The 26,218-nt window shown below is 46.5% G+C and overlaps 1 protein-coding gene across 2 annotated transcripts in view; it reads right to left on the reverse strand.

Moving 5' to 3' along the window:
- The window catches only part of FARS2 (phenylalanyl-tRNA synthetase 2, mitochondrial), a 384,165-nt gene that overhangs the window by 347,399 nt on the left and 10,548 nt on the right, over window positions 1–26,218 (reverse strand). The window contains exon 2 of one of the 2 annotated variants that reach the window (XM_082848140.1): window positions 20,131–20,216. The exons of the other annotated variant lie outside the window; for it this stretch is intronic. The gene's annotated coding sequence lies outside the window, so the exon portion shown is untranslated. The remainder of the gene's footprint in view (window positions 1–20,130; window positions 20,217–26,218) is intronic. 2 annotated transcript variants of the gene reach the window in all.

A 26,218-nucleotide genomic window follows, 5' to 3' on the forward strand; every position in this document is an offset into this window, starting at 1 on the left:
CTGTACAGCAGGAGCTGCTGTCACTGCAGAACAAGGGGCAGCACGGAAAGTCCTCGGTGAGGCCAGCTTCCTACCAGCTAGCTCTTCCCTAAGGCCCAGCAGTAATGAGCCCTTCACCAAACTGGTCATTCAGCTCTGTCCTCCCAGGTAGCTGGCAGTAAACCCGAAACCCAGGTGAGATTCTGGACGACAGCTGCTTTCCACCCTAAATATTCATATCATAACAGAAACTCATAATTAAAAGTATATGACTGAGAAGTATGACTTGCTACTTGTATAATATGGAGTATAAGGAAAGCAGGAGCAGGTCTTTGGAGCAACTCTAAAGTCAGAATGGAAAAATAGCCCCATCTTCATAAGGCCGAACCTTGGTATCTCTCTTGGGCAAAGCAGGGCAATTGCAAGATGGCATGAAAGACAGGTTGTATGCAACATCATTCTGTCCATCAGAACTGTATCAGTTTAAATGACCCAGTGGATCTTTAAAATTATAGAAGTTAAAGGGGGAAAAAATAAACCTTTCTTGAGAGGGAAAATATTACAGATTGGAGGAAAGACTTCTAGAATTTTCACGTCTTATGACAATTAATTGTATGCCCTATTCTATCTTTATGAGTATTTCATCAGTAACCCCATAGTAAATAAAGTTGTCCCACAGTATGTGCTGGGGACTGGTTCCAGGGCCCCCATGAATATCGAAATCCAGATGTTCAAGGCCCTTATATAAAATGGTATAGTATTTGCATTTAATCTAAGCACATCCTAACCTATACATTAAGTCAACTCTAGATTGACTTACCTGTACTACAATCATCGATCCTATAGAACTACATAGTCAATCGTTTGAAGTCGCCTAGTCATCATTATTTTTATGGGAGACTAAGTCACCCATTTGACAACGCAAAGCCAATAATCTAGTAAAATAGGCAGAATACAAATAATACAACTAATAACAGTAATAAGGTCATAAGTAAGTACTTAAGCTAAGAACTTCCATTAGGTTCAGCCCAGTACATCCCCAGGTAAATTGACCCAGCCTGTTCTATACCAATTGTTATCTTTAAGGGAAATAATACTTTGCATTGTACATAAAGTTCACCAAAGATGGGCTTCCCTGGTAGCGCAGTGGTTGGGAGTCCGCCTGCCGATGCAGGGGACGCGGGTTCATGCCCCGGTCCGGGAGGATCCCGTATGCCGTGGAGCGGCTGGGCCCGTGAGCCATGACCGCTGAGCCTGCGCGTCCGGAGCCTGTGCTCCGCGACGGGAGAGGCCACAGCAGTGAGAGGCCCACAAACCGCCAAAAAAAAAAAAAAAAGTTCACCAAAGATATGTCCAAGTAAAGGCATGGATCATCGTGACCCCATACAGGATTGAGAAATGAATGTTATCTTCTAAGGAGTTACATGGCTGGCACCAGGAGAAGAAAAATTATCTTTATGGCTGAGCAGGCATTTCTGCCATTGGGGTGGGGGTCTGGTTAATGCACAATGCAGATGCACGAGGCACACCAGAGGGGAGGGAGGAGGCCCAAACGATGGGCAGAGAAAAAAAAACTATTTAAATTTTTCTTGTCGTGCCTTAAAACATGAATTGTTTTACCAGATCATTTTCCAATTAAATTTATATCTACTTACGTGATTATCTGATGGACATCTGTCTGACCCACCAGACTATAAACCCTTTTGTTTGTTTTGGTCACTATTATATCCTAGATCCATAGCAGTACCTGAACTATACCTGTGTTGGGAAGGAAGAAATTTCCTCTATCCTTCTAGGTTCTTCTGGCTGGTCTAAGAATTAAATTGACATGAAACAGATTAACAGGAAAAAATAAAAAATTTAAGAACATGTAACATGGGAGAGACCCAGGAAACCTGAGTAACTCACCAAAATGGCTGAGGCGCTCAGCTTAAATGCCACCTTCAGCTAAAGACAAGAGGGTGTCAGGGGTAGTGGTTTGGGGTGTCAAAGGGGAGAAAGGTAACTGACATGGACACAGAAAAGCACTGTTTCGTAAATAAATGTTTGCTGGGACATGCACAGACAAAGGGACACAGAGTGGACTCTAATCTCTTGCCTTTTCTGAACCAACTGGACCCTAGGACCTATTTATCACGTGGCACTTATTAATATCCAAGCGCCTTGTGTCCTACAGAACATCTATGGAAAGCACTGAGTTCATGCATTTGAAATCTTCTCAGTTAATGTCTATGTTCCGGGCAACCCAGGAAGGCACGTGGAGCTGCTGTGTGCCTCTGCTGGACCCCAGCAGCCCAGAACTTACCTCGTCCACCCTACCTTTCCAGATGAACAGAATACTGTTTTTCACCACGCACACAGCTCACTGCTAAATGCACTCCTGACATGTACATTCTGCTCTGTCAGGGCCGGGTCTCCGAAGGTCCCTGCTATCCCGTCCTTCCTCAGCCAGCTCACTTCCACCCACCCACGCACTCAATCCTCACTTCCTTTAGGAAGCCTCACCTTCCCTCCACGCCCTACAACCTCCCAAACCCCCAGGCCGGGTTCAGGGCGCAGCCTCTACACTCATCTGCACCATTCACCAACTAAAAGTAAACAGACGCTTCTTTATTACTTGCTGGGTGCTAGCACGTAATAAATACTCGTGACTGAATCTCCCACTAATTACTGCTCCTGGAGGACAAGCACTGTATCTCATCAGCTTTCTAGCTCTAGCACCATCCAAGCACACAGTAGCTGCCCAATAAATACCTTTGTTTAACAAATATTTATCATCCGTATTTACGTACCCAGCTCCTAATATTCCCTCAGGAGTCAAAATATTAACGACTTGGATAAATTAACTTGTACAAACTAGGAAAGGACTGGCCAGGGGAAAGGGGCTCTTCCACTTTAACAAGTGACTTTTAAACAGACAGCTCAGGCCGAAGGCATCACTCCGTGTCTGCCCTCCAGCTCGTAAGGAGCGGAGGGGAGCAGGGAGGCTGCCCTGAGCCACTGCCCTCCTGTTAGATCTGGATCAGGCTCCTCCTAATGCTGTGACTCCTGGGGCGCTAGTGCACCCCAGGCCTGCAGGGCACTGTCCCCTGAGCTGAACAGGGCTCCGTCACGCTCAGCGGTTCCAGCACTCTGGACAGCTCCATTTCTCTTTCAGGTTTTCAGGTAGAATTTGTGCTTGGGGCCCTGCCCTGCCTGTGCAGAGAAGGACTCAGGGGACTGCACACAAGTTAATTCACAAGGAACTCTGAAAAGTGCTGCCCACCGTGGCTGCTTGTCTCATCTCTCCCACGACCGAACTGGCCACTCGAGAGACACAGTGTCACCGACCAGAGGCCACAGCCCTGAGCCCGGGAGGCTGTGGAGCCCGAGGTTTAGGGCACAAGCTCACAGGCCGGGGAAGGACTGCGGCTGTGAGTGGGTCGGCTGAGGGCGGGGCTTCGTGGGGACGGTGCAGCCCTCCAGCTGGGGTGTCCTGTAGCCCAGGAGCGGACAGGTCCTTCGTCACTTCGTCACGCCCAAGCCCATCAGTGCGTCCTGGACCGATTCCCGCCTGTAGCCCAGGCACAGCACTGACTCAGTCTGCCGGGTCCTCCAGTAGTCGGGGGTTCCAGTCCCTCCTCGGGGCCCCGTGTATCCATGGGTCCCTCATGATTCCCTCTAACATGCCTCTGACTGGGGTTCAGGGTCAGGAATTGATCAAGCAGGTTTTCACTCTCTATGAACACCAAGAAAAACAAGTCGTATATTCTGCTCAATACCTGCTCACGCAGCCCTCTGAATCCCTTCCCTTAAAAGGCAGGGACCGGGTGACCACTGAGGGGCCATGAGAACGTCTGTGGAGGAGCTCCAGGCATAACAAGGGGGATGCCACGGAAGGCACTCAGCTGGCCTCAGCGCTGAATCCCAATTCTCTCACCAACTAGCTGTGGCTTTGGGCCAGGAATGTAACTTCTGTGAGTCCGTAAACAAGGGGAGTCTCTAAGGTCTTTCCCAGTAACATAAGTCTTGGGTCTCTGATCCTATTGGGAAAACAGTCCTTGTCATCACTGATTAGAAACACTGTAAAATTAACAGAGAATGAAGAGAAAAACAGAAAACAGATGTTTGTTTGTGTGCTGTAATAAAGAATATACCTGGAATGAAAGAGAAAAGAAGGTATTCAGCCTGCTGATGACGGTGAACGCACTGCTGAAGCCACAGTCTGCCGTCTCTCTTGTGCAGGTCAACGTCCTAAAGCAGGTTCTGAGGCTTCAGGGCCTGTGGACAGCGCCCCCCGGTGGCTGCACACCAGTCCTGCCCAGCGGACACCACCTGGAGGAATCTGCCGAGGCCTCTTTCTCTTCCAGGCGGCCGGGGTCCAGCACGGAGTCAAACATCTCTCCTCCGGTGATGCACCCCGTGACCAGGAAGAGTGTCTCCTGGGTCTCGACCACCTCGAACAGCTTCAGGATATTGGTGTGATTCAAGGCCTCATGCTCTGGACTTTGAGGAATAGCCTCTGCAGGCTGGAGGGGCTCTGTGGACTTGTTAATTAAAAAGTAAAAGAATGAAGAAAAAAGGAAAAATGTTAAGGAAGAATAAGAAAAAAATAGTAGAGGAGGAAAAAATAACATACAAATTAGAAAAGAGTCGAAGAGGAAAGAAGCTAACTGTGGTTCCAAGTCGCTCAGGTCACCAACAATCAGCTTCCTGGGTTAAAGGACCAAAAACCTAGACCCAGACAGGGACTCACACAGGTACTTGAAATTTCTTAACAGCGGTTCCTGATGAGGTCATAGCAAGAAATGCACGAGTCACAGCTGGGGATAATCCACAGCGATTTTCTTACTTTTTGGTTTCAAGAACCTTTATTCTTTCTTTTTTTTTTTTTTTTTTTTTATTCTTTCTCTTTAAAGGGAGGAGGACTGACCGCAAAGGATTTTCTGCTTCTGTGGGTGACAGCAATCAATATTTCCCTTATTAAAAGTTAAAATGTATAGGATCCTTCAGTGGCCTTTTCATTTCTTGTTTAAAAAGCTATAATAATTTTTGGCTTTTAAAGAGCTCATAATGTCTACCCAACATATTCAATTCCTTTTTTTGAAGCTCTGATTGGCCTCAAAATGTTGCTACAATGTAACTGGCAGGATGATACTGTAAGAAAATGTTCTGCGGCGTAAGACACAATAAGGTACATTACCAATGCCTGTAAAGCCATAAAGCCAGGGGAAGGTGACTTTCATCATATTTCATTTCTTATTTGCAGTGCTGCCCAACAGTCTTTGGAGTAGATTTCTCTCTTCCATGAGCCAGAGAACGTGCTGTGTCCGTTTCAGTTGCAGCTGTGGGCTGAGAAAGCGTCTCTTCCTTTTCTGAACCGACAACGCACTGTTCTTCGTGTCTGCATTGTTCAGCATGGGTGGGAACACGGGTGCTGGACATGAGGACAGCATCAGGGGTGGGAACCGAGAGGCCCCTTCATTTATTCCTCCTCTCACACTCTTCCTTTCTTTATGCACATCAGAGTCTTGGACCTACATCATTTTCCTTTTCTCTGAAGAACTTCTCTTAACAACTTCTAGCCAGGCAGATCTGCTGATGACAAATTCCCTCAATTTTTGTTTGCTTGAGAAAGTCTACTCCTCCTTCACTTTTAACCGATAATTTCACTGATTTGTGAAAAACCAGCTGGAATCTTTATCCTTGTCCCTCTACAAGTAAGGTGCTTATTTCCTCTGGCTTCTTCAAGATGTTCTCTTTGACTTTCTGCGGTTTGAATACAATAGGTCTAAGTGTAGATTTTTTGGAATTTGCCTGCATAACGTTCTCTGAGCTTCCTAGATTAGTGGTTTGATGGCTACCATCAATTTGGTGGAATTTTTCAGCCATGATTACTTCAAATATTTCTTCTTTTCCTTTGTCTTTCTTTTCCTTTCAGCATTCCCATTATACATGTATTACATCTTTTATAGCTGTCCTACAGTTCACAGGTTTTCTGTTTGGGTATTTTTCATTCTTTTTTCCCTTTGCCTTTCAGTCTGAGCAATTTCAGCTGATGGATCTCACTGACTGTGTCCCTGGCCCAGCTCAGTCTACCCATAAGCCAGTCTTCATTTCCGTAACGGGGTTTTTTTATTTCTAGCATTAACTTTTGATTCTTTCCAGAGTTTCTATCTCTCTGCTTACACCTACCTGTTCTCGCATTTTGTTCACCTTTTCCATTAGAGCCCTTAGCATATCAGAGCCCAAATCGTTTCTACTTTAAACGCCCAGTCCGATAACTCAAAAATCTCTGCCGTATCTGACGCTGACTCTGATGCTTCACTTGCCTCTTCAAAGCGTGTTCTGCCTTTTGGTATGCTTTGTAATTGTTTTGCTGAAAGCCAGCCAGGATGTACTGTGCAGAAGGAACTGGGGGAGACAGGCCTCTAGTGTTAGGTTCTGTGTTTCTCTGGCTGGAGCGGGCTGGGTACTGTGCAGAAGGAACTGGGGGAGACAGGCCTCTAGTGTCAGGTTTTGTGTTCCTCTGGCTGGAGCGGGCTGGGTACTGTGCAGAAGGAACTGGGGGAGACAGGCCTCTAGTGTTAGGTTCTGTGTTCCTCTGGCTGGAGCGGCTGGGTTTACTGTTGGCTGTGGTTGCACGTGTCAGAGACGGAGGGCTCCTTGTCTCCTCGTCCCCGCTGCCTTTGGCTTCCCCTTAAGCAGGGTCTGGGCCTTGCAGTTTATTCAGCTGTAACGCCTTGTTCTGATCCAGGAGCCTGAGGTTGTAGTAACGTGTTGGGCGTGGGAAGCCCCCTGCGGTGCTATGCTCAGCTCTCAGTCTTTCACTGAGCCTGTGCCTCTGTACTGTGACTTTCCCAAGTATAAGCTTTCCCCCCGATTAGGTAAGAACAAAAGTCTACAGGGGACTGGAATCAGGTATATCCCATCCCCCCAAATCAGTTAGGTTCTGGTAAACCCAAGTCTGTCAAGCTTTGGTAAAGCAGTTTTAATTTTGGTAAAATGAGAGAACAGAATGCTCTGGCTATATTTCAAACTGGTTACTCTTCCCTTCCCACTGCCAGTAGCAGGAGAGGATTTTTCTGAGGCTCTGGCGGGGCTCCTGGCTTGTGCCAGCCAAGCGCCCAGCCATTCACCTGTTACAGTTTAACTGTTCCTACCAGTCCTGGGGGGAGTGGGCGCTTTGCTCCCGGACCTCTGCCTCGAGTAAACTGCGAGTCTCGGTACCCACTTCTCTCTTCATTCCTCGGGGCAGCTGTTTCCCGTGGGACGTCAATTCTCTGATGGACCTAAGAAGAGCTGCTGACTTTCAGTCTGTTGAGCTTGTTTTCTTATTGTGAGGACAGGAGTGTGGCCTTCCAAGCTCTTTACATGTTGTCCTATCAATTTTTTGTCGCCTGTTAATGTGTCGTTTTGGTAGTTTTATAGACTCCTTTACAACGTTCAAAACTTCAAGAATCTATGTATGTTTCAAATGTTTTGCTTATAACATGTATTCGAAAGTACTATTTACACACAGGAAAAACACACTCAACACAAACAAGTGTTTAGAGAAGGAGCTAATCCCTCCTCCAGTGCCACTCGCCCTAGATGAATCTGGGAGTAGTACATCTGACATCTAAAATTCTCTCTGGCTGTTTTGATTACAGTGATCTTTCCTTTATAAATAACTTCTAAAAGCAGATGTCAGCCAACAGGGATCTGGCTCCATCAGTCAGTTAAGGCTACCAGTTAAGCATCTGGATAGCCACCAGCACCCCTCTCCGTAATGATGCCCTCACAAGACGACAGAGTGAACACCAGCGGTACACTGCTTTATGTCTCACGCACGACGCATCTGTTGATGCCACGCAAGGTGGCAGGAAGGAAATGACTTCACTGAAATGAAGCAGGTTCCTGTATGGTCATTTGCCTCTGAACATGCATATATGACCAGCCCAACACAAAAGCATTAGGGATTCTGCTGCCCTCTGTTCCCCTTTTCTTTAAAAACCAGTCTACTCTTTAGAAATAAAGCAAACAAATTCATTTCAAAATGATATGTTGCCAACAGTAGATCCTGATGCTTTGGGAAATATATGTTTTATTGCTGGCATGGCAGTCTTCCTTTGAAAGATGGGGGAGAGATATTACTTCACTGCAAACACTTAATGTGTAGGTCTTATATTTTTCAGATGTGGGGTTTTTTTTCCAGATTGTATTATGATAATTTCTCTTTGTTCCTTTTTCTCACTCAAGTGAATTTCCCATCTCCCTCTACAATTTTTGGCTTCAAAACTCATTCATTTACCTAGGTAAATCTATAGTGAATTTCATTACATATAATGTATGACTTTAGAATCATATTTATGTCAACAGACCAAAACGTCACACACAGGGTTAGATTTCACTAGGCAGTTCTGCAGGCGCTATGTGCAAGGAAATAGCTGGGACAGCTTTACACAAAAACTACAGTAAAGGGCAAAGGTCAGGCATCACATTCATAAAGAAAGATTCTCCTTGTCTGACAGTATCCAGCATTCCGTGGCGGCGAAGGGTCTTAATCCTTAATAATGCTTGCCCAAGATTCTCATAACAATATTAGTTGATTAAATAATAGCCAGGTAGGCCGTTCCTTATTCCAAAAGCTTATTCCTGAAATCCAAGCCATGTAAACATAGAAACCTTACATTACAAACGATTCCTAAAGCACATCCAGTCACAGAGCCAAGAATCCACGAAGCAACGTCATCAACCACCAATCATCTCCACCCAGACTTCTCTGTATTGGGTTTTCTTAAAATAAAGCATAACTGAATTTTTGTTCTTGTTTTTGTTTTCATTTATTTATTTATTTTTCTGTGGCTGCGTTGGGTCTCCATTGCTGCGTGCGGGCTTTCTCTAGTCACGGAGAGCGGAGGCTACTCTTCGTTGCAGTGTGCAGGCTTCTCATTGCGGTGGCGTCTCTTGTTGCGGAGCACGGGCTCTAGGTGCATGGGCTTCAGTAGTTGTGACTCGCAGGCTCAGCAGCTGTGGCGCACGGGCTTAGCTGCTCCATGGCATGTGGGATCTTCCTGGACCAGGGCTCAAACCTGTGTCCCCTGCATTGGCAGGTGGATTCTTATCCACTGTGCCACCAGGGAAGTCCCTGAACTTTTGTGACATAGATTTCTTTCTTTCTCAAAAAACTCCAGATTACTATACGAAATTTGACTCAAAAGTCTCCAAAAACTTTTCAGATACAAGTAATGTAAATTTGTAATTCAACTAAACGGAAGAGTAACAGATCTATACTCTTCCCCAACTATGGCTCAATCTGGACAGAAGGGAGCTGCGGATCTTCGATGCCCCTGAGCCACGGGTAAGCCCCAAGCCGCTGGGACCTCCGCTGATCACAAGTGTGGGGAGAAGCCCCTGAAACTGAGCCCTTATGCAAATGAGATACGCAAGATGATTAATCATTAGAAGAAAAACATGTACCCGCTCAAAGTGAGGTGAAACAAGATATAAGGAGACTCTACCTGAGAAGTCAGACTACAGACAGTTTATCAAGCGAAGCCAGAGCTTAGCAAACAGCCCAGGGACTTTCCTGAGCTATTTCTTGGAAGGAGGAACCGGCGGGGCCGGCGACCCCTACTGAACACGGAAACAACCCACTCCTTCCCCAACATCATCCCTCCTCTCCCCAGTCCCACCCCCCTCAGTCAACTGGTCACCCTCCTCCGCCCCACACCCGCCCCCATCACAAGCTCTGCTGAATCGAGCTCTTCCATCTGGGATCCACCACCTCCTTCCATCTCTACTGCCACCCCCTCCATCAGGCCACCTTTATCTACAGGGGCTCCCTAACTGGCTTCACTGCCCCCAGGCTTAGCCTCACCAATCCATCTTCCCCAAAACCAGCAGCAAGATCTTCCAAATTTACAGGTCTAATCAAGTCACTCTACTGGTCAAAGTCCTTCGGTGGCTCGTTAATACCAAAAACATCTCTACAGATAAAATCCACATGCCTCGCATAATTATAAGGCTTGGAGGCTCACAAATTTTGCTGTCCACTGAGATCTGGGAAGCGTTACAATTCCCAGTGCTGCAGCAGACCCCGCACCCGTGGAGCCGTAACGTCTGCGGGCGAGAGCCAGTCTTCAGCACCACCACCTGTCAAACACACACACACACTCACACTCGCCACCCAGAATCCTCAAACCTGGGTTAGAGGCCACGCCTTCGTGCCCTATGGCAACTTGTCCTTCCCCTGTTATACCACCAAAGACCAGGCGCCAGGTCTGCTGCTGACCTTCGGTTTCCCCTGCCTAACCCAAGGCTCTGGGAGCAGGGACGTGTCCTCTGGGTGACCACGCATCCCAAGCAGCTCCTAAGGAAAGGGACCGTGATTTCACTGCCCAACACTGGTCTCCAGCACTCACTGGGCACCCAATTTTTTATTCAAGTCCAGGTTGGACCCCTTTAAAATTGATACATCAACAGTAAGCACTGTGCTCCTGAAAATCTGGGAGGTGGTTCTTTAAGAAGTAACAGCCCAGAACAGGGGGCAGGAAGAAAGAGCCCCTCGCCTTGGAGCACACCCTGGGAATAACCCAACTTTTCAAAACCCTCCTCAGTGAGCACATTCCCAGCAGCTACAGAAACGTGCCCGATCTTTAAGTGCCAATATTCCCTCGGTTCTCTCTGCCGGGTCACTCTAATATTCTGCGCCACTGTTAACATCTTTTCTGAGTTGGCAACATTGTCCTCAGATAGTAATGACATCTCCCAGTCCACTGTTTCCCAGGGCCGTTATGAAGCATAAGTGAGAATGTACAGAAAGCTCATCTGAAACACAAAAAAATACTCCACAAATATAGGTTATGAGACTTAGTATAGATTAATAGTAAGCAAAGCCCAGAAGACATACTTATTGGAATTGTTATACTTTAATTTCTGGGTAAATGGATACTATGAAAGAAACGGCCGTGCTTTAAATTCAAAAGGCACCCTTGGAAGGATTGCAGCTTCACTCATAATCTGAGTTGCTTCCAGAAGATGGTCCCAAATTATTTGCTTGTTTCTAAATTATCTACAAGCTTCAGACACTGCACGCATCTAAAATGCTCATTAGAAGTCAAAGAGCTTTACATGCCTAAATTTGGTTTGTGGATGAATATATATGTGGACTGCATAAAACCCAGAAACATTCAGTAGATCCTATGATGCATGCAAAGTTCCTTAAACTCACTTTTACCCCCAAAGAAACCTACAGCGGGAGAATCACATGGAGCCACGATGGATACATTACATCAACACGGATCAAAAATGCATCACAATTACGGGAGAACGCAGTCTGTGGCTGGCTTTTGTCTCTCATTTTTGACAGCCAGACCCCACCATGGGCCCCGCTGCCCATCACCTACAGACCTTCAGGCTCTCACTCACCCTCCGCGCCCATGCTTAAAAAGAGGCACATGGTCCTCTCCTCAGCTGACTAAGCCAGCATGGTCAAAAGCTGAAAAGGTCTCAGTCTTAAGAGGTTCATATATCTAAAGAGGACAGGCTAGAAATAAGTTGATCTGAGTTCAACACCACAATCTACAAATAAAGAAAACTCCGAGTAAGTCTTTTTTTCCTTAGTAACATTTAGCAGGGTTGCATACATATGTGTACGTCTTAACACACAGAAGTTAAAAGAGAAAGAAAGCCCTGTAGTTAGAGAAAACCCCTTGTTCTGTTGAAAATAATAACACTCGGGGCAGCCAGAGTCCCGTGGATGGACAAGGACGAGTCTCTGGCCCAATGCTGACAGAACGAGCACACATTCCAATAAAGGCCTATCAATGAAAAACTAAACTTCTGTAAAGGTAATTCTATAATAACGAGGAAATATATAGATGTTAAGTAAAAGGAAAAGGTAAAACTTTCATAAACAGTCTAATTAGAACCACAAAAAAGTTATACAGGAGAAAAGAATGAAAGAAAAAATTTTAATGTTATGAATGGTTTGCATTCAGGTGGAGGGAACTTGAATAAATTTTCTCTCGTCTTTCAATTTTTCCTTATTGTCTAAATTTTTGAGAATAAGCTTCTAGTTCCTATCCTGAAAACAACTTTAATCCCGCCAAGACCGGACAAAGTAAAAGGTGCCAACCTCAGCGTGTTACAGCAGAACGCTATCAGCAGGCCAGTCAGTCTCTCCCAGCTGCTCTGCACTGAATAATAGCCACGTTAGCAGCTACTGCACAGAAGGCAGGACGGAGCTAGCTTCGTGGGGATGTGGAGGAAAGTCATCCTCTCCGCTAGGCCACAAGTGGGCCTAAGCAGATTATCCTGTGCTCTCCCAGGAAGAAAGCGGTTTACACACCGAGCCAGTTTTAAACACTCCAGCACCACACAGAAGAGAGCTATCCAGTCACATCAAGGACAAACGTTTAGACTGGAAAGTTACAGAAACATAGGAAAAGCCCTCTTGAAATGTAAATACCCATCAATTCCAAACCCCATTACCCAGAAGCTATGACCACGGCAGCTTGCGAGGTTGACATCACTTTCAAGGGGCCTGGAGCCGCCAAGGGCTGAGCAGGCTCCAGCTTCCACACACTGTTCAAGTCCCAGGGTGGACAGCACACGGCGTCAAGGAAGTGGCGGGCTGATGATTCTCGTGCTCTGACGTTCACCACGAGTGCTTTCTCACTAGTAAAGCCCTGAGCTTCAGAATGTCAATGACCACTGTGCCTGTCCTCTTGCAGGGGACAGGGGGCGCTGGAGGGGAAGCAGCACAGCCCATGCAGGGCTTCTGCTGTCAGATTCCAAAGTTAATGCTCCCTGGAGGACCGTAAACCTCTCCTCTGCACATATGGACCATAATGAGAGTTTTATAAGAATCACAATTGTGGCAAAAACACACTCAAATCATGTACCACAACTAACACTGAACATTCTTCCCCTGAAATGAAAAAACGTTTATATTCAAACTCGGAGATACTGTGCAGCTGTAATTTGGTAGGGAACTGGGTCTTGATCCTGCACTACCGCTTGGCTCTCAAGACAAATCTCTAGGCTTTTACTGCCCTGAACCCCAGTCTGACTGTTGCATCGAGGTCACAATCTCCAAATACATTTCTATGCTGCATAAGGGAGAAAAAAATGTGCACATATAGCAAAGAACACTCCAAATATACATCGGTTGAGGGCATGGGGGCATGGAAGTAGCAAAACAAGTACCCCAAGTTCCCCACACACAGCGTAGTGTAAAGGACACTGGGCCAGGAGCCAGAAGGTCCAGGTCTGAGCTCCCAGCTGCCATCCACTCTCTGAGGGACCGTGGGGAAGACACTCAGCCTTAAGGGCTCAGCTTCTCCGTCTGTCGAACAAGGAGGTCCCGACAGGTGACTTGGGAAGTGTACATATACATATAAATCAAAGGTCTTTTCCAGCATTACCTTTCCTAAATTTCTCAGCTCAAATTTCCTCTTCCTTTACCCCTGAGAGCATCTGCTGCAGGTTCTACACGTGGGACCCGTCACCTGACCACAGGGCTTCAGTACAACTCCTGGAACCATGAAGACAGAGTATAAATTTCCCTCATTCATTCATCATTCTATTAGCAAGCACAAAACCATCACTTACATCCTAATATACAAGACCATGTGCTAGATACTTTAGGGGACGGATATAAAAATGAACAACTTCAAAAGGTCCAGTCTCTACTTAAAGGCATTTAATGTTTACAATCCAAAGGGAAATATAAAGAATTGAAGAAAATTGCAATGACAAAGATCTAGAACAAACTGCTAATTAATCACAGTACCTTTCCCACGAAGCCTAGATGGGACCTCAAAATCCTTCTCAACACAGCATTCCACTCAGCATCCTAAAGACTGTAGCTAGTTAGCAGGTGAGGTTAATTTTGCTGCCAGGTTAGGCTCGCTCCTGAGCACGTGCCCGGGCACTTCCAATGCCCTCCTCCCGCCTGTCCCCCTAACCTCCCCGACTTTCACCTTCACCTCCAAACCGTTAGATACTCCAGAAAAGCCGGGGGCCCCTCAGACCCTCGTCACAGTGGCTGAAAGCCCTTGCCAATTCACCTTTGCCAACTTTTTAAAAATTTCAAATTGCAGGGAAACGGGAAATATATATACTTGCTTGACTCCATGTCTACCACACTGCTGTATTAAACTCTGAGCCCATGACTTATATTGGCACTGACATCTAGTATATTCCTACTAAGAGGAACAATGCACAGTGCCACTGAGGCTTACATCAGTGCACATAGGAACCAGCAAGTTTTACAAACACACACGCCTCCTCCCCTCCTGCTGTGAGAGGCTGCACCCCTATGCTAGCTGGCCCCCTGGGAAACAGATGACTTTGATGGCACTGTAAATTGGTTCTGCTCCTCTGGAAAGCAATCTGGCAATACGCTTTAGAAGCCATAAAACTGTTCATACTCTTTGACCTCGTAATACCACTAGGGACTCTATCACAAGAAACTAATTCAAAATATGGAAATAGCTACATGCACAAAGATATACCTTGTGGTGTTATTAATAACTGTGAAAAGCTGGGAGCAAGATACTCATCAACAACAGTTAATTACTTCATGGTACAGAATCACAACAGAGAATGCAACCATTAAAACGGTAATGATGAAGATCATGTAGCAGTAAGGGGAAATGCAGATGCAAAACAACAGATACAACGATGTAAAAATCATTGAAGAAAAAACTGATAATATTAAAAACTGATAATCATTGTTTTAGGACAGTGAAAGGGGGTGTTTTCTCCTGTTCTGTTTCCTAGATTTTGTGATACAGCACTGATGCTTCTACCATTTAAAGATAATCTTTGGAAATATGAATGCAGGCCTTGACCGTGAGGATGAAGAGGCAAAGGACCACATCAGAAAGCCCAGGTGCTACCTTCCGCAGCGGGGAGGGGACAGGGCCCTCCACAGCCTGGGGGCCGGGGGCATGTGCACAGAGCAGCTCCACAGAGAGCCAGCCGGCAGTGGTGCGCCTGTCAGTGATTAGGGAAGTTTGAGCAGCGCCCATCTGCTAACCCCAGTCAATCCCCTCCATTACCAGCATCCCGAGGCCAAGAATTCCCCGGGGCACACCACACTTGCTGGCAGCTTAGTTACCTGTTTACCAGATAACTAAGTATCTGTTTAGTAACTAAGTAACTAAGTTTGCCAGTTATCTGTTCACCAGGTCACACGGGGCTGTTCGATAATTTATTTAAAGCAAGTAAGCTCAGATTTTCACGTCTGGAGCAACGAGGAATGTCTGCGCCAAGAAACGCCATCATCATAAAGATCGGGGGAGAGAGCAGAAACCACCTGTCGCCTCTGGTAAAACAGAGGAAGCGGCAGCACTGATGCTGCCACTTGGGAGTCTAAGAAACGGGCGCCCGGGCGAGGGCAGGGCTGCCTCTCCAGGGCTGACATGGGGATGGAGGACGCAGGTCAGGAAGAGTGGTCCAGCCTAACAAACATTCATCCAGATGAACACTGATCTCAGCTTGGGGCCACTTAACCCCATCTGCAGGTTCACCCTGTGTCCAGCCGGGGACCAGTCCCGTGCAGGGAGATTCAGGCGCTCCAGCCTGCCTGGACTGCCAGCACTGAGGGGTCTCGCAGGTTCTCTGCTTCCCTGCTCCAGCGTTCCTGCCCTCACCCCTGTGGCCGAGGGCCTCTTTATACTGCAGGGTCAGTGACCAAGCTCTGGTCTCTCCGTGTCTCAATTTCTGCTCCGAGTCCCTGCCAGGGAGGGAGCGGAGCAAAGAAGTCTCAGAAACAGATTTTGCAATTAGACAAAACTGACTTAAATTCAAATTATGTTACCCTCCTCCCTGCTGACGTTGGGAAAATTTCTTAATCTCTCTAAACGCAGTTTCTTTTTCTACAAAATGTGCACCTACGCCCTCACATCACTGTCAGGATTAAGCGAAGTGAGGACCCCAGCATGTGACGCCACGTAACGCTCGTCAGTCCACGTGCCCTCACGCTCCTCAGCCACCAGCGCCCCACCTGCCTCTGCACCCCCTCTAACCCTGCCCGCTCAACAAGGCCTGCACAGCCCCACCCTGCCGCTCAGCCTCCTATGCTGACCACACACCTGGACTCCACCTGCCTTCTGGAAGCACCCGCCACCGAAACCCAGACGCTGTCCTCTCTGCACCACGATCTGACGCCAGCGTGGGCGCTTGAGGCCGCACCGCCTGGGCTCACAGCCCTGCCGTTCACTTGTTAGGAAATGTGACTTGGGTCAAGCTATGGAACCTCTCCGTGCCTCAATCGCCCCATCTGTGAAACAGAGACAATGGCAGTGCCTACCTCATACGACTGTGAGGTGGATCCCTGTGTCTGCAGGGGTCTGGGAGCCATGTCCAGCACACGGCCAGCAGGCACTTTTTACATCTTTGACTCCCTGTGAGAGCGCTTCGTCCAGATCACTCGGTTAGCGGCCTGTGCTAGCCCATGTCATCAGATGAGCAAGCATCCCCGCTGCGCTCTGACACCGAGGGAGATGAAGCAGGCTCTTAGAGTGAAGCCTTTCTGCTGCCAGTGTGGTCCACAGGCCAGCATCAGCATCACGTGGGAGATCATTCGAAACGCAGCCTCTCAGGCACCCCCAGCCCGACGCAAATGGAATCTGCATATTAACACATTTTGAATGCTAAGTCCTCTGTCACCTGGGGTTCCTGTTATAACACAGATGGGGGGCGGGGGACCTGAAACTCTGCCATCGTAGGACCCCGCTTGGAGTACCAGGTGTGAAAAGACAACACCGAACTCCAAAGAGGAATTGCACCAGGATGTGAGACAACGACTGCCTTGGCACCTGCAGGTGGAAAATGAGGGAGACGGGCGTGACCGATGACTCGGAAGAGTCCATAGCTAAGAAGTCAAATGGCACGGGGAGCTCCCTGGTAAGTCCTTAGAGGGTAGGGACCATGTCTTACTCATCCTGGTTTTCTCAACAGAGAATGCCTGGCACAGGGGAGGCAAGTCACTGTAACCATCTATCTCCGCCTCAATAAAACCAGAATAGCACTTGCTAGCTTTACAAAAACACAGCTGTTTTATAGCTGTATTAGCAGCCCCTCCCCACCCTACTCTAATATTTGCCTCTACATTTCCTATATGAAGATGACACAACCTATCATTAATCAAAGGGAACCATTTCTAAACTTTTTCTCCTAGAAATGATGCTGGCTTTGAAAACCCGCGAGGCGGGGGGTGAAGGTGGGGTGGGGTAGGAGGAGGGGCCGGCAGAACATCCTACACAAAACAGGGGCTACATTTTTAAAGAGCATTTGCTGGTACCTTGCTGACTCTTTCATTTTAAACATCCAGCGTGTTGAAAACTACGTGAAGGCAGAAGAGGGAGTGCCCCGTTGCTATAACCCTTGACCTTTTCTTAGTGACACACAAAACTAATCAGCCCCTGGAGGTCAACAACCAGGGACTAGTTAGAGGGAAGGAGGCAGGGGAAGCAAACGAGAGTAGAGGCGAGAAAAATCACAGCAGCGGGGACCCAAGAGTCCCTTGGGGCCCCTCCTCCCTGGGGAGCACAGCCCTCATTTTCCAAGACAGCAGCAATGGCCAGACGCCCTTGCTCTTGAGCTCAGCAATCTGTCCCCTTGTCCAACAGGGCCCTCGCCCTACTGCCCACCTCCACACACACCTGTCACCAAGGTGACTGACTAAGTGGAGAAATCTACACAAATGTGAGAAGAAAGCTATCTTCCCAATGCAGTGCCCACAGCTAGCATGAAATTACCTAAATGTGAAAGCACGTCAATCCCACATGTGCCTCTCTTTGAAAAAACAAAGGAAGATCACTGGCAGATGTCTCTAAGAGAATCTCCTTTACGTCACTCTGAATCAGCAGCTACGTATGAACACGGAGTAACATTTTTACACGCTTATACTACATATACCTGCATGTACACACACACAGGTACGTTTCTCTGCTCTGCCCGTATCTGAAGCGGCTCTGGGGTGGGTAGGCAGCCTTGTCCTCAGCTACAGGTGTAAGCCAGCCATCTTCTGCCCTTGGGTGAGGTCTCTAAGCAACTCCAAGGATCGTATACACCCTTTCTGCTTCAACTACTGACGGAGCTCTCACAGAAAAACAGAATACAAAACAACGACAAAGTTTCAAAATTTGACATCTAAACATTCATTTTTAAAATGAAATCAAAGCAGGGAGAACACTTGTTTCCCCAAACCTCATCTCTAAACTTTCACGCACTTTCAACCAAATAATCTTAAAGCCACAGTCACACAGGGAGGACGATGCCAGCCCTGTCACTGACTTTTTAAAGAAACTCCGAGGGCCCAGGAGGAGCTGAGGCAAAGCATCCCTCTGAACCGGGGAACGCTCGGAGGGCCTACGTGGTGTGGCCAAACACACAGCCACGTTTCCCAAAGTAAAGCCACGTTGAGTGTTACAATGCACAGGGGTGGTGAGGCTCTGGACGAGAAGACTTCGGGAACTACAGAAGCATCAGCTTGAACCCATCAGTCTTCAGTTTACAGAATGAAACTGCCCTCGGAACGCAGAGTGACCGGGAGCCGGCAGTGAAATCTAGGCGAGCGGATCCCTGTCCTTCCTCCAAGTTCCTGAACTCAAGTCTCCGCAGAGTAAGCGAGACCCGTCCCCTACACACACCAGCGCTAAGTCGTGTGCATAGAGAGACATACTCCATAAGGACGTGAAAATCATCTTCCAACACAAATAATCAAAACAGAAGACAGTCCCTGTGTGTGTGAGGAATATTTTCCAGCAATCCCTGCTAATAAGGACACCCTGAGAAAAGGCATTTCTGTATCTTTTGTAATGAGAAAAATCTTAATTACAGCCCAAAGAACAAGGTACTCAAGAGGAATTAGACCAATGATCCCATACCTTGACCATACATTCAGAATCATCTGTGAAGCTTTTTAAAAATCCCAGTGGCCAAGGCACACACCAGGCCAGTGACATGGGAATCTCTGGAGGTGGCCTGCAGTGCACAGCCAAAGTTGGGGACCACAGAATTAGGGATTATTCTAAAGATACCGTCCAGAGCAGAGTCAATCTGAGCATGACTGTGGGCCCTTGATACGCTGGGACCATTGTCTAAATCTCACACCCAGCTATGACAGTGGATGGTACAAGCCACTCACCCTCTACCTTAGGAGGGGCTCGGGGCCATGCACACACAGCCCTCCCCTTAAAATGCAGCACAGACAAGGTCGCCCATCCAGAGGGCCTGCCGGGATGAGCAGGGTCCAGGAGACCCTCGGTCTGTATCTGCAGGGGGCACCTCCCTGGCAGCAATGTGAGGGGCTCCGGAGACGGGCTGGGACATGAGCTGACACACGGGCCCAGCTGAGCCAGTGTCCCCCGGGGAGCACGCTCTTTGCAGGATGCTGCAAAGTCCCTCATGACCCCTCTGTGAGGGAGGATGCAAACCCTCTTAGCAAAATACACACGAGGATTAAAGAAATGGGCACATTTTCTTGCTGTTGCTCCTCTATTGATAAAGATGGAAAATTCACTTTATCTGAATTTTTTTTTAAAGTCCTCAGTGTTTACCATTGATACTCTCCAGGTTTCCCCCCATTTAAGCTCGGCTTAGATAGTTTTGTTTGGTTTTATTTGAAAGCAAACTTCTGGCAGAGGTACGTAGAGCAGAGATATATACAAAACTCCAGCAGAATCAATTCGTATTTATTCAAAGCATTTAAAAGCAAAATTTGACCCAAGAACTCAAATAAAAAGAAAATCAAACATATTGCATACATCTTGAAAGATATTTTAAATAACAGAACATTTTAAAGCGTAAATGTAGAAAGGCAGGGGAAAGACATACAGAGATATTCAACATGTAATATCTTCCTACAGAATGTGGATTTTTTTTAAGTGCACTTTTGTCCAAAAAGAAAAAAAGGAAAAAGAAACACCAAGCCATGAATCTAATATGCTTACCAACATGAACTGTGGAGGCAGGTGGCCCGGGCCTGAACCCACACGCAGGGCCCTGGAACACGTCACCGAGCCTCTGTGCCTCCTCTTATCTTTACATCAGAGGCTCTGGAGTCGGACTGCTGGGCTCAGATTCGGGTCTGCACGTGAGCTGTGTGAGTGCATGTAACCTCCCCGCCCCTCTCTCCCTCCTCTGTGACACTGAAACAAGAACAGGACCTACCTCCAATCTGCAGAAACTGGAACCTCGTGCACAGCTGATGGGAATGCAAAACGGTGCAGCTGCTGTAGAAAACAGTCTGGCAGTTCCTAAAAATATTTAACATAGAATTACCATAAGATCCAGCGATTCCACTTCTGGGACTCTGCCCCAAAGAGCTGTGAGTAGACACTGGAACAGATATTTGCATACCCATGTTCACAGCAGCATATTCACAATAGCCAAAAGGTGGAAGCAGCCCAAGTGTCCACCAACAGAACAACGGATAAAATGTAGCACATACATACAATGAAACATTATTCAGCCTTAAAAAGGAAGGAAATTCCGACACAGGCTTCAACATGGATGAACCTTGAAGATAACTATACCAAGTGAAATAAGCCAGTTATATAAAGACAAAATATTCTATGACTTCACGTATATGAGGTACTTAGAGCAGTCAAACTCACAGAAACCGAAAGAATGATGGTTACCAGGGGCTGCGGGGAGGCGGATGGGGAAGTAGTGTTTAATGGGTACAGAGTTTCAGTTTGGGAAAATGAAAAAGTTCTGAGATGGAGGCAGGTGATGGTTTACCCAACAATGTGAATGTACTTAATGCCAGTGAACTGTATACTTAAAAAGGCTCAGATAGTAATTTTTATGTTTTGTATATTTTACCACAATAAAAGAATAAAAGTAAATAAGAAAGCCTAGTCCCTATACCTCCTAGAGTTGCTGTAAGGACTGGATATGTGTGAAGTGTTTAGAGTACCTAGCAGGGAAGCCCTCCGTAAACACTAGCTACAGCTACTCTCTTATTGTCCTACCTTTGGAGCTCCCTCCAGGCCCCACTACCATGTTCTGCAGAAACAGATGCTCACTGACTAGATTTTGATCCCCCTCCTGGAGCTGTACAGCTTCTGCAATGAGACAGTTCCAGCCCTGGGCTTCCTTCCAGCATAAATGCTCTATTATTGGGACAAAACTTCCACTGCAATCAGATAAAGATGAAGAGACCACCTGGTTCCTGCAGAGTCTTCACACATAAAGCTGAGAAGACCACAACAACAACAAAAAAAAAAACTGATTTTATCATCTATTTCCTAAATGGTTTGTTAATAATCTTGCCTCAAAGATAGGTTCATAGGCTAATGCTATCATATAAGTCTGACAGTAGGGAAGAAAGGAAAAACGTTCCCCTACTATTCATAAATATTCTTTCACCTTTTATCACAATCGAGACTATTTTCCTTCTTTGCTTCATCATTTAAAAGACCCTCTATTATGAAAATTTCCAAGCATATACAAAAGCAGAGACCCGACTAGCCCTCATGTACCCAGCTTAAGAGCCAACTTCAACCTCTCTGACCCTACCTACGACTCGACATTCTCGCCACCAAAAAACTAGAAGAAAAACACCAGGGCAGGGCTTCCCTGGTGGCGCAGTGGTTGGAAGTCCGCCTGCCGATGCAGGGGACATGGGTTCATGCCCCGGTCCGGGAAGGTCCCACATGCCACAGAGCGGCTGGGCCCGTGAGCCATGGCCGCTGAGCCTGTGCATCCGGAGCCTGTGGTCTGCAACGGGAGAGGCCACAGCAGCGAGAGGCCTGCGTACCGCAAAAAAAAAAAAAAAAAAAAAAAAAAAAACAAACAAAAACAAAACCAGGGCAGCTACATTGAAGCAATGTTCTTTTCTAACAATCATCATTATCATCATCACCATCACTATTTTACTTTTAGAAGTTCTTTTTGGATATCTTCTCACTTGCTCTCCTTTTTTTCTTTGAAACTACAAATAATTTCCATACCTACTATGCCAAGGTTATTGTGAGGATGTAATACACACGAAAATGCAGAGCTTGGTGTCTGATGTGTATGAAGTTCCGGAGAAATCTTAGTTCTCCACGGACCACCACCCCACCCTTCTCTCCAAGACAACAGATACCAACCACCGCCACCCCTCTCACACACACCCTTCTCCATTAAAGAATGCCCTTGCTTGTCCCTCACTCCTCCCTTCCCTTCCCAAACACTGGTCCTTGCTTCCCTCCTGTCCCCTCGGCCTGCTTCGAAGCCAGGGATCCCAAACACAAATGCCTGATCACAAATCCAATCACCTAGAAGACCCCAAATATAAAGACAAATACAGAAACTGGATAAACCGAACTGATCAATATATTTAACATTTAGGGTACCAGCCACTAAACTAAAAATTAAAAACATACCCAATCTAGTGCCAGTATATTATTTAACAGAAAAACCAGGCTAGACACTCATGGTAAAAACAGCACAAACTGGAATTCCTATGCAGGTCGTGTGTATGTGTGTGTATTTATATTTTAAACATTAAACCCTTTTTTGATGATCCAAGAAATTTTATCTGCTGATGAGATTCATTTCCTTGCAGTACTTTTCGCCAGTGGCAAACCTGCCACATCTAATTTGTTTTAAAAGGAATTCTAATCACCCAATCAATCATACTCTCGACCTTCAGCCTTCACAGTCACTTCGCTGTGGTCAAAATTGGCTCTAAAAACTCATGTTGTAACAGTTCTGTTGTCCTCAAGCTCCAAAACGCCAATGACAGGAATATAATTTGACCAAACCCTCTGGTAGAAGAAAAAACAGTATCTGAAGTTTCTAATTCGTCTTCTACCAAGATTCTTTAAATAAAAGTGAATGTCTAAGATATTATTAAGGAATAACTTTTCCTCTACTGGGGTTTAAAGACTTATAAATCATCCAAGTGTCTATGCAGTGAATCTGGTCTCTTCATTACAAGAATCACACGTCTCACTTTTGCTTTTAAATAACTTTTCTTATTGCAGAGATATAAGGACCAAGTAATAACCCTTCCAACGCTCTGGCCTCCCCTCCTGGCACACGTTCAATCTCAAGCGTGCTGGCATACATCGTTCTGGCTTGGAAAGGCGTCCGCATTTGCTGCCTGCCCTTCCTGTCCCCATCCTCCCTCCTGGCTACCTGGCTTCTCGGGGCCTGGCACACAGCAGGTACTCAATACATGATGCTGCCGGGATCATTAAGAAAACTTCAGGGGTAACAGAGACAGAAGCTGCCACATCAAGTAGAGAAGCTGACTCGGGGTGGGGAGAAGAATGCGGTTATTTTAGACACACTGTTTGAGGGGCGGGCGGGACATGCAGATGGACACATTCAGTGATGCCCACCTCGGCGATGATGTCACACGGGGATGAAGCAGGTCAAGGAGGGAGGTCCTCTGCGGAAAGACTCCATCTGCGAGCAGAGAGCTCAGCTCTGAGCATCACCGAAGCCAAGGAAGAACCGCATTTCAAGGTGACTGAAAACACTGGTTGGGGTGTGAAACGCCACAGCTAAACTGAAGAGGATTAAAGACCGTAAATGAGGGGATGGGTAACTTAATCACTAGAAAGTTCTCCAACTTTGAGAAGCTGTTTCAGTGATGAATAAGATACATACTTAGAACTATCTGCAAGAATCCCAAATAAAATGTAGGCAAACAGAAACCACTAAGGGAACACTATACCAAGGCCACGGCGGGGGGCGGGGGGGGGGGGGGGGGCGTGGCCACCATGCACAGCACAAGGATAAATCAAGGCAGGAGATCCAGTCCTCTAACTGACCCCATGATCAAAGGAGAAAAAGCAAATGATCAGCCCCCAGATGCTTGACATAACAGAACATTCACTCTTCATTAAGACAAACTCTTAATAAGATAGGAATAGATGAATATTGCCTGAATATGATCCCAATATATCCACCAAAACTCCAGAATCATGATTTGAGAAACCACTATAGGCATTCCATGAAAGTCCAACTTCTGAATAGAGAAATGGGAATCAGCGAGTGACAGAAGGTTCCCCCAAATGGAATTAGAAATGCCTCTGGAAGGTATGAAAAGATGTTCAATCTCAAAGAAATGCAAATTAAAATGACAATTAGGTTTTAAAATATCTACAGATTGGGGAAGATCATGTTCTTTGATATCACAGTATTATGAGGGTCTAAGAAACAGGCATTGCTGGTAAAACTTCTATGGAAGGCAGTTTGACAATATCTATCAACATTTAAAATACATTTAATTCAGCAATCCCACCTGTAGTGAATTAAATTTATAGATATACTTCTTTTTTTTTTTTTTTTTTCCCTGCGGTACGTGGGCCTCCCACGGTTGCGGCCTCTCCCGTTGCGGCCTCTCCCATTGCGGAGCACAGGCTCCGGACGCGCAGGCCAGCAGCCCATGGCTCACAGGCCCAGCCGCTCCGCGGCATGTGGGATCCTCCCGGACCGGGGCATGAACCCGCGTCCCCTGCATCGGCAGGCGGACTCTCAACCACTGCGCCACCAGGGAAGCCCTAGATATACTTCTTATATGTGTGCAAAATGATGCATGAACAAGGATATTCACTGAACAATTTGTAAGAGCCAAAGACAGGAAATACATTTCCATTAATCGGGGACTAGCTAAGTAAATTAAGAATAAGGCAGCACTACATGTATTGACATAGGATATCTCCAAGATATATTGTTAAATGATAAAAAAGAGGTGTTGATTGGCTGTGCATGGTAGCTACCATTTTTCAACAGGAATATAAATGTAGTTTACGCATATACACACGTATATAAGGAAGTGCAGACACGGTAGGAGCTGAGAGACAGAGACAGTTGAGAGGCTACTATTCATTACATGCTTTTATACCTTTCGATTTTATACGATGAGCATTACAACCTAGTGACTTGAGATCACTCTTGGCTTCCCCTTTCCCTCGTTCCCTCCATCCAGCCAATTGGTAGGGCCTGTAAATTCTGTCTTTACAACATCGCTGCCACTTCAGCCCTCCTTTCCACTCTCACCACAAGTGACATAATTTAGAGACCCTCAGTACCTTCCTCCAGGATAATTAAACAGCCTTTAACACCTTCCACTTCAAATAGTTACCTCCTCTGATTCACCTTATGTACAATGCCGGATTTACCTTCTAAAGCACACATTTATTAAGCTTCCGAAGGCCCGAATTCTGCTTGGCCTATCCAAGTGCCCCCGCAGACCCCAATTCCCAGGGACCACACCCCACACTTGGGCTGAACAGAACTACTGCCAGGGACTAGAACTACAGCTGTTTCCTCTCACCCTGAGCCCCAGCGCCCGGCGGTCTCCTCCCTCAGGAATGTTCCACGTGCACTGGCTGAGATGGGCTGTGGCCCCCAGCACCCACCGTGAAGGCCTTGCCCTCAGGACACTGCCCCTGACGTGCATCTGAGACATGACTACAGAACTGCACGTCTCTCTCAGGGGGGCCCCGACACGCCCACCTGCTTCCTTCTAAGCACCCACACCAGTGGTCAGTCTTCCCCTTGCAGCTGCCCCTCTGCTTCGTTCCTCGGGCTTCTGAGAACAGTGATGTACCCACAGCAATAAATAAAGAGCAAGTCATCTGGTGAGGGTAAGGCTTCCCTTCAGATTCCCCGGATTCCAATTGCTCATTAAAGGGCTAAAAAGCCATCCTGAATCTGTAAGTTTAGATGTGCCCAGTGGTCACAATGATATTATACTAAGGTAGGAGGTACTAAAAACGCTAAGTAACTGTTTCTGATTCTTTTTGCCTTTCTCAATGGACACTGGTAAAAAGATTGGAATCCCAAAGCACATAACACATATGCAAGAAAGTCCATCTTACCTGTCACTTAAAAGTCATTTTCTAGAGTTACTGTTTTTTTAAACGAGAGAAATGATCTTTCTCAGGGTGAGCATGTAAGGTTAGTTATGGCTGGGAGCAGGGACTAAATTGGGTGATTTTGGGTCCTTGACAAGAGGTGTCTACCACTTCCCAACGTAAGGCAAATTATGCATTAGTTAGGTCAAGGTCATTTTAAAAGAGGCGATTCCTGTAGACACATAGGTGTCAGTAGTCCATATTAGTTTGGACAATAAGCATGGAAAAGAATTTTAAAATTCATCATCGGGGACAATTTGGGAAGATGAAAACGTTCCCGAGAATGGATGGTGGTGATGGATACACAACAGTGTAAATGCATTAATGCCATGGAACGGCACACTTTAAAATGGTTTAATGGTAAATCTTATTTTATATATATATATATGGTTATA

Source organism: Leucopleurus acutus, assembly GCF_964270905.1.
Source record: "Leucopleurus acutus genome assembly, chromosome: 10".
In the NCBI taxonomy this organism is placed as follows: Eukaryota; Metazoa; Chordata; class Mammalia; order Artiodactyla; family Delphinidae; genus Leucopleurus; species Leucopleurus acutus.